This window comes from Symphalangus syndactylus, chromosome 15, assembly GCF_028878055.3.
Source record: "Symphalangus syndactylus isolate Jambi chromosome 15, NHGRI_mSymSyn1-v2.1_pri, whole genome shotgun sequence".
NCBI classification, from domain to species: Eukaryota; Metazoa; Chordata; class Mammalia; order Primates; family Hylobatidae; genus Symphalangus; species Symphalangus syndactylus.
Genome location: NC_072437.2, coordinates 89,311,529 through 89,323,840, shown reverse-complemented (window position 1 = coordinate 89,323,840; position 12,312 = coordinate 89,311,529). Strand labels below are relative to the sequence as shown.

At 39.6% G+C, this 12,312-nt stretch overlaps 1 protein-coding gene across 6 annotated transcripts in view; it reads right to left on the bottom strand.

The window, feature by feature from the left end:
* The window catches only part of WDFY2 (WD repeat and FYVE domain containing 2), a 314,795-nt gene that overhangs the window by 200,740 nt on the left and 101,743 nt on the right, over positions 1–12,312 (bottom strand). The window lies entirely within an intron of this gene.

Here is a 12,312-nt window from a genome sequence, read left to right as displayed (position 1 = left end):
TTCTGCATCAAATAATGTTTAATAGAATGTGTAAAGGAATTCAATGAGACCTATGGAGAATGAAGACTGCCATATGAAATAGCAAAATAGGGGGCAGAATAAGATATGAGATATATTGCCATTTAGGCAAAATGATTTATTCATTTGGAAGAGTCTGTCCCAAACTCTCACGTATAACTAAAGTTGCTTTACAAAGGAATGGACAATTTCTATCTTTCTAGAACTTTCGGGGATAACATAGTTTCCATCTAGTGCCTGCTTTTGGTTTAATATACCACCTAAAATTATACACATAAGGAAGATAAATGATTCTGTTAACAAAGAATGAGATCATCTTTATCCTCAAGGACTGTGATTAAAGGTCAATGGCTAATGACCAAAATTCTAATGTGGTCACTGGAGTCCTGGCAGAATGACAACTGAAATTCCTTGGATATATCTGGTGACACTTTAAAAAACTTTTTATAAGCATCAAGGGTTAACACAGTATAACCATTCTATAGATGAACCAGCTGTTGTTGTGTATGCTTAGGTCTCACAGACATGGTTTTAGGAAAAGCACTTCCCAAACTCACACTCCATCTTATAAGCCCTAAGAAAAGACTCACCTTTCCTCTCCTGTTGTATACCCCAAGTATCAAGCATTGTGCAAGGCACGAAAAGAGGGCTCAGTAATGACAAGTCAGTAGAAAGATTGATTGACTCTTACTAGCTTTGCACAACAGTTTCCAGTGAAATGGAGCAGAGAAGAGTCACATACCCCTATTTCTCTTATCTAGTAGAATTTACTCGGCAGTTAATACTGGAAGCCAGAGAGATCAGGACAAATGTTTGTTATCAAAGATGCCTTCCCTGGAGTAAAATTGGTTAGGATCAGATTAATTTCCATCAAGAGCAGCACACACCTAGGGAAAAGGGCTTTTGTGCCAAAGGACTTAATGTTATTCTTTCCCTTCAACTGCCATTCTGTCTCTAGGGAAAAAGGGCTAAAACCAACAAACAAAAAACTCTAAAACAATGAGAAAAAAAGACGGCATCCACAAATAAATAAAAAGAGCTAGGACGCAGTATAGAACAAACTGGAAGTCCTAAGCAGAAACAGAAAGAGACCAAGATATAATTGATAGCCCAATTAGTATAACCCAAACTTTGATCTCCTACATTAAATCCTGGAAAAATTCCATGGGCTTCTAAAACATGCATCTTTCCTTCCAGGGCATAAGATTCTAAAGAACTTATATCCTATAACATATGTCCATGAATTAAGTTTTTTTAAAAGATGGTTCCCTTTCGAGGTTGGTAAAAAGGAACAATAACTAGCACCTTGGGTGACATGATGAAGGAAGTGGAAATGTGGCTTTGTTTTCACAGTAGTCTTGCTGTCCCCAGACTTGCTCCCTCCAAGCCATCCTTCTTATTGCTGCTGGAATAATCTTCCTAAAACTGACATCAAATCCTGTTACTGCCTACCGTGGCCTAAAAGCTTTGAGAGCTTACCATGTCTCTAGAATGGAACCTACAGTCATTATCTGGCCCATGCATGCTTCCTTCTACAATCTCATTTCCTACCTTCTACCCCACCAAGCCCTAAATTCAGTGATTTTAGTTGCAAGTCATTCATCTGATCTTTTAAACAATGAAGGGGAGACCAGCAGCCATTAATCAGAGTTTGATTAGGTCATTGGCTCCATTTCTCTGCAATTCCCTTGTCTTCTGGTTGGCTTCTCATAGGATAAGAAAATGGAAATCCACAGCTCACGTTTATGTGCTTCCTCTTCCTCTTCTATGTCCAATAACTGTGGGGGCATCTCTTTCCCCAAATATCAAACCAAAGTTCTGGGCTTCTTTCTGGTTACACATATCCAGCCCTGCACTAATATCCTTGAGCAATGCCAGGGTGAATTTGCTTAGGCCTGGAGGACATGTCTGTCTGAGAACCAACTGTGGCAAGGAAGTGGATTATGTGGACTGGCTAAGAACAATCAGGGCCCATCCCTGGAGCTGGGCATAAGATCAGTTATACAATTCCAGCCTCAATTCCATGGCTGGGAAATTTTGAGGGAAGTAAAGAATGGATACTGGATAAACATCTTCAGAATCCAAACTACTTAGAATTATTTTTATTTTATTTATTTATTTATTTATTTATTTATTTATTTATTTATGTATTTTGAGACAGAGTCTGTTGCCAGGCTGGAGGATGGTGGCACAATCTCAGCTCTCTGCAACCTCTGCCTCCTGGGTTCAAGCAATTCTCCTGCCTCAGCCTCCCGAGTAGCTGGGACTACAGGTGTGCACCACCATGCCCAGCTAATTTTTGTATTTTTAGTAGATATAGAGTTTCACCATGTTGGCCAGAATGGTCTCTATCTCCTGACCTCATGATCCGCCCGCCTCTGCCTTCCAAGGTGCTGGGATTACAGGCGTGAGCCACTGCGCCCAGCCTAATTATTTTATTCTGCAGTACTTCCTGCCGTCTTCCTGGAATGCTCTTCCCCACTGTCTAGATAACTCTTATTCTTCCCTCAACCCCAGCTCAAGCATCTCATCCTCTGTAAAGCCTTTTGGGATCTCTCATCCAAATACAATAGATCACACCCTTCCATGTGCCATTCTTATACCCAGTACAGAATTAATTTGTTGTTTTTTCCCATTGTTCATCAATTTTTGTTTAATGGATTTGTCTTCCCAGATAGAAGCTTAATTCCTTGAGGGCAGAAACTCTTATTTCTCTTTACTCTTGGCACCTATGAAATGCCCAGACCACATGTGAATATCCTTTGGATAAATTTGGGTTTTCTGAATTCTGATTCATAATTTAAATATTGATCACCAAGTTGTGTGCTTTGTGTGTAGGTGTGACCTTATCTGACATCATAAACTCGAAAAAGAGACAGGTCCTCAGAAGAAGTATCTTGAGACAGGGGCACATGCAGATGGAAGGTGAAGTGGCTTATGTCTCTGTCTCTGGTCTTGGCTCTCTTGGTCTGGATTTGGAGGAATCTAAAAGTCTTTGAGGGTGCAGGGCATTATGAGTTGCTAAAGATGACCTTTGAAGGTAGGAACCAGGCAAGAAGCTTCTCAATAGGAACCTCAAGCTGGTAACCTGGCCAGCCAGATGACCTAATTGCATGTTACACCCCATGCTTAGGACCCCTTTATCATTCCTAATCAGAAGGAAGGGAGCAAGGATGCCCCAAATACTATTTCCTTTCCCCTCACAGTTCTGAGAAAAACATACCATTTTAACCTTTCCTCAACTTACACTATCAAACAGTTAAACATTTACAAAAGACAAAATAAAACTATCATCATTAGCAGCAATTTTTAAATACACTTATTCTTGGCAGGGCACAGTACATGTGGCAAAGAAACATAGAAAGCAATTGAGCAACTTCAGGGAAGCTAATAATGAATTAGCAAATGAGAAGTGCTCAGCAAAGAATAACACTGATGAGCATAATGCACATATTCTGGAGGGTCCTGGGATTACAAGATGAGAAGACACACACTGTGTTAGATGCTAGTATCTGTCATTAAAGTCACAAAGACAGCAGAAGACAGGCTCCATGACCTCAGCGAAGTCACATATAAATGTAATGACTAGAGACTATTAATAAGTACAAGATAGTATAGTATGAATTATACATTTGTGATGGCACAGCAGCAACATTATTTGACCGATTATGGAGGGAGTGATCAGTGTGGAATGATATTAGTCAGGGCAGGCTCTTGAAGGGGTGAGTCACGGATTTTTTGAACAAGAGGCTGACACAATGTAGTTAGTACTCGAAAAATATTATCTTAGCAACTGAGTAGAGGATGAACTGAGATGGGGGAACACAAAGCAGGAAGACCAGGGAGGAGGCAGTAATGCAAACGAGGTGCGGGGAGCCTGGACTCGTGTGTGGGCTGTGAAATAAAGTTGGAATGGTTTAGAGCAGGCAATGCAGCTGATTGCATAACAGCGTGGGCTTTTCAGATAAACTGACTTGGGCTTCAATCCTGGCTCGACTACTGACTAACTGTGTTACTTGGGTAATTGGGTAACTAACTACCTGCTCTAAGTCTATCCCATCATCCACAAAATGCAGAAAATAATAGTACACTAGTAGAAGTTTGTCATTTTTGCTGTCCAGTATCTGAAAATTCTTCCCGACTTGAGTGAATTTCAATGTAAGTGGGAAGTCACAAAGGGGAAACTTTCTCTGCCTCCATCTGGCAGCTAGGGCATAGACACATGCTCTGAGCAGGGCCAGTTGGTGCACACACATCTCTCTGTACTTAGGGGTAGTGATGCAAAGGCACTGTGGTCAGTTTGAGATTTTCAAGGCTGCTGTGTTTGGCATGAGAGTTCAGAGGCATGGCAGAACATGTCCTGGGAAATTGTTGCAGAGGTAGAACCTTAACTCTGTGCTCCACTTCTTCCCTTGGCTCCCAGTGCTTCACCTTCCTATGTATGCTGGGGGTTGCATGATACACTTCCAGTAAGTTCCTTTTCTGCTTGAGTTACCTGCTGCTTGCCACCAAGAACCTTGACTGGAATATAACCTCACTGGGTTGCTTTGGGGATTGAATAAGATGGCTCATATAAAGCACTTAGCCCTGTACCTGCCATGGTTACTAAATGGTGGCGCTAAGAAAAAAGAAAGAGCTTGTGACAGAAGAGTCACAGACTCTGAGAATTAATTAGATGTGAAAGAAGAATACAAAAGAAGAATGGAAAAGGTAATACCAAGTCTGCAAACCTGCCTTCCATATTATGGTTCTGCCTTTAACAAGAATATGGAAGCTGACAGAAGGATGCCTGCTTGAAAAGAGGCTAGACAGCAATGGCAAAGGAATCCATCTCTCAGCGTGTTGATTGAGAACATAGTGTTTTGCCGACATGACAGAGCCTAAACTTGTTAGCCAGGCCCTTCAGGTACTTCATAACCCTGTCCCAACCTGCCTGTCCAGCCTCAGTTCTTACCACTCCCTGAAAGGCACCTGATGCTGGAGTCAGAGCCAACTGCATGGTGTCCCGCGAACACACTGTGTTATTTTGAGCGTTGTTGTTTTAGCACACTGGATTCTCTTTGCTTGGAATGTCCCAATCATCCTCCCTCAACTTCAACTCCCCATTTAAGACTCAGTTTACATATTTTCTCCTCAATGAAGCCCTTCCTTATTCCTTCCAAGTAGAGTTACTCCCTCCCTCTTCGGGGTTCCCACAGAATTCTCTTCATGCCTCTCCGATAGGTCACATTTTATTCTAATTTTCTCTTTGTATCTTTCTCTATACGGTCCCAGACACTAAGGACAATGGTTTAGTCGCCCTTGTGTTGCCAATGCCTAACATTATCTGGCACAGAGACAATACTTCACAGGCTCCTTGTCGAACACCCAGAATATTTATTTCTGTATTTAGTTAGAGATAAAAGAGTATGACTATAAGATAATAAACCTGATTCAACAATTCACACACAAAAGTCAGTCTTGGTTATTATTTGTTAACATGTCAAGCAATAATTAGTGTCCATTCCACTACCTAGCTCCTAAACGGCAGAGTTTGGTTTTGACTCACTTAGTACGAACAGGATTTTGCACCAACAGGTGCAGTAAAGTATTTTAAATCCTTTTTAAGGTGCCGCTTTGATGTAACCAAAGCAGCTTTGCTAGGATGCTGAAGAGACCCTGGCTGGGGACCCTGCTATGAGGGTCCAAGTCAGCAACCTTGGTTAGGTTTCTCTGTAAATCTCTCTCCAACTCTGATCCCCATGACTCAACCAAGTCACCTTTCCCAAACAGAAACTCCTAATGAAAAGAAATATTTCCTTCATATTTTCCCAAGTTAGGCTTAAGCACAAGGTTCCAGAGGAACATAGCCATTAGGACAAAATTTAGTAATTTTATTTTCCATTGACATCAGAAATTATTCTTTTTTATTTTACCAAATGGATTTTAGATATTTTTTCATTCATTTTGAATAAATAATACAGTCCTATGATTCAAAAATTCAGAAGTGTACAATGTCAACTCTCTCAACCATTTTCTCCTAGCCATCCAGATTCTCTACCCATGGGCAACCAACACTGTGACTTACTGCTGGATTCTTCCGGAGACATTTTATGCATATTAGGAAATTTTTTTTCTTTTACTGCCTTTTACATAAAACATAAAGGAACACATAGTACTGCACCTTCTTCTTTCACTAAAAAATTTATGTCTTACAGGTCTTCTCATACCAATATATATCAATACATATCTTTTTTCCTGGCTGTGTGGTATTCCATTGCATGGGTGGACTGTAATCTGTTAAGCCGGTTCCCTATTGATAGGCCTTTAGGTTTTTCCCAGTCCTTTCTGTTTTACAAACAATTCAGCAGTCCTTTTAAACTTCCCTCCAAGTTTCCTACCCAGCTTTCGCCTACATTTCAAAACATCCTGTCACTCTCATCTCACAGAGAAAACAGAGGCCATTAGATCGAAATTCCATCAATTGCCTGCCTCCCATCAATTGCCTGCCACCTTGTACTGTATATTCCTTCAAACCAGGGTGTGGTTCTTAGAATGAGCCATGTTCTCTCTTGCCTGTGTAGCTTTGCATATGCCATTCCCACTCCCACTATCATTGATTTGCCCAAGAAACCTCTAGTAATCCTTCAAATTCAAGTGTGGATATCATGCCAGAGGGAGTTAATCAGTTGCTGCTGTGTATTATGACTGAACCTTGTTCTCCTCTGACTGTTGTACTTACTATGCTGGTTTAAAATTTGTGTAAGAGTCTATATTCTCATAAGTCTGTGAGCACCCTGAGAGCTAATTCATATCAAGATGCCCAGCACTTAGTATAGTCTGGTAATAGAAGCTATTCAACAAATATTTGTTGAATAAATGAATAAATAATGTGGAGATATAAGCATAAGCTGTAATGACAAGTATTTGCAGAACAGTAGAATGCGTCTTCAACCTTCCTGCTGTGTTGGAAACAGAATTGGACCAGACAGCAAAAGACCCAGGGCTAGTTCATAGAAACAGGAAACTCTCCCAACATGTTCATTACTGTATCCTCCATGCCTAGAAGAAGGGCTGGCTCTTGACTGGTGCTGGCCAAGAACAAAGCTTTGTGTTATGTTTGGATTTGAATCTGCTAAAGATGAGCTTTATGGAAAATAGTTTGTAAAGAGAAAGTTAGAATCAGAAGGGCTATAACTTTTGGACTAACAGGAGAGCATATGCAATACCCGGTCATGGATAAGTTATCATAATGCCAGTGAACTTATTAAGTTGAACACGTACAACCAATTGGCTTTTACAAATATATTTTATAGATTAAATTACACATATCCTATAGCCACGGGTTTTTCCAGGTTTGGTGCTAATCACATATTTAATCTGGGAAATGAAACAAAACCTTAATGTTAATCTTGGGTCAAGTGGAGTTCTTGGCTCCTTCCCTGTGCACATTAATGAGAGCAATAGTATGACAATCAGAGCCTGAGCCACCATAGATTTAAACTGAAACAAGCCCTTTACCAAACCTGGCCTGTCTCCAGCCTCCTGTGGTCACCTGAATGCAAATATGCCCCTGCCCTCTCTTCCTTGTCTTATTGAACAACAGTAACATACACGATAATGTCAATTCTTCATCAATTTATGAAAACAAGATTCTTTCATCTTAATGCTTCTGATCCAATACAGTGACTCACAGATTGTTTTTAAACTAAGACCAAATCAAAGCTTTAGCTTTACAATTTTTATTTCTACAGTGTTCAATAAGTATTTGTTGATTGAATGAGTATTTTGCCATTAATTAGCTCTGTAAACTTGGGCCAGTTTCATTTAATTTTTCTATGCCTCATTATTCTCATCTATACAATTGAGTTTGATTAAGTCATATTTTTCAAATTATTTTTATGGTTTAAACCCTTTCTTCAAAGCAAATCTTAAGGCCAGGAGTGGTGGCTCACCCCTGTAATCCCAGCACTTTGGGAGGCTGAGGTGGGCAGATCACTTGAGGCCAGGAGTTCAAGATCAGCCTGGCTAACATTGTGAAAACCTGTCTCTATTAAAAATACAAAAATCAGCTGGGCGTGGTGGCGCACGTCTGTAATCCCAGCTACTCAGGAGACTGAGGCAGGAGAATCACTTGAACCCAGGAAGGGCAGGTTGTAGTGAGCCAAGATCGCGTCACTGCACTCCAGCCTAGGCAATGGAGCAAGACTCTGTCTCGAAAAAAAACAAAGGAAAAGAAAAAGAAAAACTTAAGCAGAATCTAGCATTTAAAGCAGAAAAAAGTGAGGCTGCTCTAGATGAAATAGGTTTTGGGGCCCTAAGACTCCTCTTTTCCCACCCCCATTTCTGCTCCTGAGCTGCTTTGCTGAATCCACAGGACCCTCTGAGGTACCATTTGTGCAAGCACTGGACTGAATAGAAATACAAATATAAATAGCATTGACTCTCAGACTTGTAAAAACGAAACAAAATAAAAAACTTATAGTCAAGTGGATGCAGAGAGTCCGAACCTGCAGCCTCTTAATTCTTAGGAATTAAGATTAACCACCCAGACAAATTAATCTGGTTTCTTTGCTTTGGAGGGTATTACATCACCTCAACCAATGTCAATTGATTTTGTAATGCTAAGCTGAATTGGAAATTATATATATATATATATATATATATATATTTGAACATGACTATATTAATAATAAACAATGAACATGAGAACATGAACAAACTACTGATGTATTCATATTTTAGTAGACACAATTTCTCAACATATGAAAATGGGGGGAGGAATAAAGGGAATCCTTGGGGAGTGAAAAGGTTGAGAATCACAGTGAATTCCTTTTTCTTTCTTTTCATACAAATAAAATGAGCCAGAGAAAAGTGAAATGGCTTGCCTAAGCCCTCACAGCTTACTTAGTGGCAAATTCTGCATCGGGACCTGGGACTTGTAATTTCCAGCCCAGTGCTCTTTCACTGACCATGTCATTTCTTTATAAGGTTAGAACTTTACCTTTATGTGTCTGGAATCCATGATCACAATGCTACAGGATGATAAAACATCCACATTATCTCAGCATTCATTATCTGAGTCCCTGAAGTCTGAAGCAGTATAGGAGACTAAAAGTCATCATAACCTAGAAATGTTTATTTATCAAATGACTGCTTATAAAAGCCACTCAGTCATATCCATTAAATATTAGCTTTGCTTCCTTCCTTCTAGGAGCAACTTTTTTGTTAGGTAGGTATCTAGCTGATGACTGGATTTTTATAAGAGTGGCAATACAATACAACTACAGTGCAAATCAAACACACTATATTTGTACTGTATTGCCAATATGCATAAAGCAAATCTCACAAATGGTATAGGATTTTATGGGATTAATAAAAGAAAGCTGAATGCTTAGTCCACAGTGAAAGAGGGAGAAAAATATAGCTGATATTGTTATTGAGTAAAAGGGGCTCACTGTCCAATGCACTAGAAGCCCATACTATGACACCATGTTTTTGAGGAAAGAAAAACTTTGTATTGAAAGTCAATCCCAAGGAGACAGAAGTCAAGCTCAAATCTGTCTCCCCGTGCTGGCTTCAAAACAGTACTTTTATTAGAAAAGTTTCAAGGGGTGAATTCTGAGATTAGCAGGTGATTGGTGGAAGGAAAGTGGAAGTCTGGAAAGTCCTTGGGCATGCTCAGTTATCTCTTCATGCTATCTCATGTATCACATGTGCAAATTCAGGGGGAGTTGGTATGAAACATAGGGTGGAAATTCAGGCTGTGTTGTTAGCAAGCTCCTTCTGCACCGACTCCAGTTGGTCATATTGGTTCCAAAGGATTTCAGCCATTTCTTTTATCTGATAAGCAGAGGGTGTTTCAGCCTTTCAGCAGGTTTTTTTTTTTAATCTGTTATTCTGCAAACTCAAGAATTTGTTAGTCATTGGTTTCTTTAACTCTTTTGGGCATGGTTTCAGTATTGAAGAGGTAGACAAGGGCCAAATTAGGGAAGACCTTATGGGTTTCACTAATTGTTTTCATTCTGATTGTCTTTTAAGCAGGAGAACCGATCATCAGATTCACCTCTAAAATTTTCATTTTGAAATTGGCAAATACACTAAAATATATAATCTAGCAATCATATTTCTGTGATCCTATCTCATAGATGCATATCCACTTGTAGAAACAACACATGTATCAGGTTATTTATTGTTGTATTAGTTGTAAGAGCAAAAAATGGATCTGACTCCCATATTCAGCAAAAGGGGCCTGGTTAAATAAACAATGGTATGACATGCAGCTGTCAAAACAAATAAGGAAGCTCTCTATGTAGTGATACATATGGAAAGAGCTTTAGGACATATGGCAAGGGAAGGAAAGCAAGATGTAGAACAGTGTATATGGTAGGCTATCTTTTGTGCAATAAGGTGGGAGAAAATATATTTGAATATGCTTGTATTTGCCTTAAAAACCCTAGGAGGATTTTAAAAATATATGGATGGAAGGGATGTCATTGGAGGGTTGGGATGAGAAGTGCAGGAGTGAATGCAAGACTTCTCTGAACATCTCTTTTTATAGTGTGTTAAATTTTGAATCTTGTCAATGTAGTACTTAATACAAACAAATCCATTTAAAAATCACTCTGGCAGCTCTATGGAGAGTGGATTGTAGGGAAATAGAGTAGAAGCTGGAGCCGATTTAGGAGCCACTAAAGTAGTTCAGGCAATGGCTGAGGGTGGCTGGCGCTTACTTGGAGGTAGCGGTGGAGCTGGTGAGAAGTGGTGAGCTCAAGCATGTGGAGCCAACTGGACTTGCTGGTGGATATAGTGTATGAGAGAAAAAAAGAAATAAATCATAATTCCTAGATATTTGTCTTGAGCAACTGGAGAAGAGAAGATAGAGTGAAGGTGGGAAGAAAATGCAAGGAAAACAGAATCGAGGGTTCTGTTTTGGACACATTTTTAATACTGGCATGCCTCTTAGGTGTCGAAGTGAACATGTCTACAACTAGAGAAACATCAAGGAGGATAATGACAGCAGAGATGTTTCCAAAAATAATGAGTTCAAAATTAAAGGATTGAGAGGCCCCGGGAAAAGTTCATAAAATCCTCAAATGTTTTTGTCAAAATGTCCATCTTCACTATCATGCTGTACAAATAAAATATAAAGTGAAGAATGTCATTTGGGCTATTATAAAATTTCATTGGAAAAATTACATCCCCAAATTCCAATCCATTTATTCTTAGTTCTAACAGTAAGTATATAGATACCATTATAGCTTACATTTTGTTACATATGAAATATAATACATACGATTTCACAGTTTGTATTGCATTTTTCAAGACAAAGCTTGAATGCAAGCTTTTTCACTATTTACTATGAAATGTAAGTGGCCTTTTTGATATCCTGAACAAAATGCAAAAGGACTGCTATAGTTTGACTCTGTCCCCTCCAAAATTCGGGTGTTGAAACATAATGGCTCATGTGATGGCATTAAGAGTTGGTGCCTTTAAAAGATGATTAGTCTATAAAGGCTCCTCCCTCAAGAATGGAATTAAGGGACTCATAAAAGAGGCTTCATGTAGCCTTTGGCCCTCTTGTCCTTCCCTTCAGAAGATGCAGCAACAGGGCACAGTCTTGGAAGCAGAGAACCTGCCCCTTACCAGACACCAAAACCCACCAGAGCCTTCATCTTGGACTTCTCAGCCTCTGGAATTGCAAAAAATAAACTTCTGTGCTTTATAAATTACAGGACAGAATCTTGCCGTGGCAAAAACACACGGAAACAGATATAACATAAACATTTTCTCTTCAACAGCAAGTTCACATCTTTATTAACAGAATACCTTTCTACATTTCCTAAATTCGTAATGGCAGGAGGTGGAGAGTAATAATTTTTCTTACTTTACTGCCCTAGAAGTTAAATAAGTATTACTTGGTAAAAAATGCAAAATCGCTGTCTTAAGAATTCTGCCGTCAACTACTAATTTTTCTTTTGTGCATTTATCCTGAGTAGGACAGGCTTTGGAAATGTTCCAGTTAATACAAGCAGAGACTTACTGGTTGTAGTGTTTGCTGTGATGTCCAATGTGATAGTCAGCTAGGGTGGCTATAACAAATTTCTATAGACTGGGTGGCTAAAACAACAAACATTGATTTCTCATGGTTCTGGAAGCTGGAAGTTTGAGATCAGCGTGCCGGTATGGTCAGGTTCTGGTGAGGACTCTCTTCCTGGTTATGTCCTCACAAGGCCTTTCCTTGGTGAACGGGTGCAGAGAGAGAGAGAGAGAGAGAGTGCTCTTGTCTCCTCCTCCTTTTATAAGGGTATTAAT